Here is a 2,024-nt window from a genome sequence, read left to right on the forward strand (position 1 = left end):
GGGCAGGAGAAGGCAGGAGAGGGAAGGAGAGGGAAGGAGAGGGAAGGAGAAGGCAGGAGAGGGAAGGAGAGGGCAGGAGAGGGAAGGAGAGGGCAGGAGAGGGAAGGAGCAGGCAGGAGAGGGAAGGAGCAGGCAGGAGAGGGAAGGAGAGGGCAGGATAGGGAAGAAAAGGGAAGGAGAGGGCAGGAGAGAGAAGGAGTGGGAAGGAGAGGGCAGGAGAATGGACAAATAGGCAGGAGCAGGCAAGCAGCAGGAAGGGGACTCAGACAGCAGGTCTCCCTTCTCTGTCAGTGAGGGCAGGGCCAGTGGCAGCTGGCAGAGTAGAGCTGTGGTGCTCTCAGGTGCTGCTCACCAGTGATGTCCTGTGGTGATGCTCTCAGGGGATGCTCTGGTGATGCTCTCCGGGGATGTTTTCAGGTGATGTACTGCACTGATGCTCTTGGGTGATGGTCTGGTGATGCTCTCAGCTGATACTCTTAGGGGATGCTCTGGTGAAGCTCTGGTGATGATGCTCTTGGTAACACTCAAGTGACACCCAGGTGATGCTCTGGGGATACTCAGGTGATGCTCTCAGGTGTTGCTTTCTCTAGCACTTGTCTCCATGCCCCTCGGGCAGCTGTGGCAGCTGGCAGAGCTCACAGCAGCTCCTCCTTGGAGGAGATCCCATGATCCTTGTTTTCACTGTGCTCCAGCCCAGCTTAATCCTTGACCTCCTGAGGCTGCCACTGAGGGTGACAGTGTGGGTGACAGTGAGCACTGCTCCTTCTTCCCACTGCTTCTGCCTCTTCCCACTGCTCCTGTCTCTTCCCACTGCTCCTGCCTGTTCCTGCCTGCTCCCTGCTCCTGCCCACTGACTATGGGGTGAGGGCAGTGTGCACTCCAGCCCCTGCCAGCTCCTGAGGTCCAGCCTGCTGGGAAGGGGAAAGGAAAAGGAGGGAAAGGGGAACATGAGAAAGAAAGGGAAAGGGAAAATAAAAAAAGGAAAGAAAGGGAAGAGGAAAAGGAGAAGAAAAAGGAGAAGGAAAAGGAAATGGAGGAAAGGAGTAAAAGTAGGAAAAGAGAAAGTAAGAAAGGGGAAGGAAAGGGAAAGGGAAAGTAAGAAAGAGAAAGAAAGGAAAAGGGAAAGGAGGAAAAGGGAAAGGGAAAGTAAGAAAAATAAAGGAAAAGGGAAAGTGAAAGGGACAGGAAAAGGAGGAAAAGGGAAAGTAAGAAAGGGAAAGGGAAAGTGAAAGGGACAGGGAAAGGGAAAGGAGGAAAATGGGAAGTGGGAAAGGGAAAGGGAAAAGGAAAGGGAAAGGGGGAGGGAAAGGGAAAGGGAGAGGGAGAGGGGAAAGACAGAAGGAGAAGGGTAGGGAAGGGAAAAAGAGAAAATAAGGGAAAGGGAGAGGGAAAAGAGAAAAGAGAAAAAGGGAAAGGTGAAACCAAGGGAAAGGAAAGAAGAGAAAGGAAAGGGCTAGGGAAGGGGAAAGGAGAAACCAAGGGAAAGGGAAGGGAAAGAAGAGAAAGGCCAAGGGCAGGAGAAGGGCAGGGGAAGGGCAGCAGCTGGAGCCTGCAGCCCGGGGGCCTGAGCCGTCCCTGCCGGCTGCATCCCAGGGTGTATCCAGGAGGCCCAACCTGGCAGAGCAGGATAAATCCGTCTGCACAGGCAGGAGATTAGCTGAGGTCCAGCTGTTCCCTCGGGGCCAGGACAGCACGGGCAGCCACTGGGGCACCGGGACAGGGACACAGCCCTGGGGAACAGGGCAGGGCCAGGGAAAGGACAGAGGGAGGGAGGGAGGGAGGGAGGGAGAATGGATGGATGGATGGATGGATGGATGGATGGATGGGTGGTTGGATGGATGTTTGGATGGATGGATGGATGTTTGGTCCTTAAAAATCCCTGTTTTCCCCATCTTCAGCTGCACTGTAGATGGGTATTTTTGGGAAATATGATCTCCAATTCCCAAACCCCGAGGCTGGGGCAGGCCTCCGTACCAAAGGGTCCATCCAAGCATCATCACTGTCACAGGTTGCCCAGAGCAGCT

This window comes from Acanthisitta chloris, unplaced genomic scaffold (genome assembly GCF_000695815.1).
Source record: "Acanthisitta chloris isolate BGI_N310 unplaced genomic scaffold, ASM69581v1 scaffold32852, whole genome shotgun sequence".
Classification (NCBI taxonomy): Eukaryota; Metazoa; Chordata; class Aves; order Passeriformes; family Acanthisittidae; genus Acanthisitta; species Acanthisitta chloris.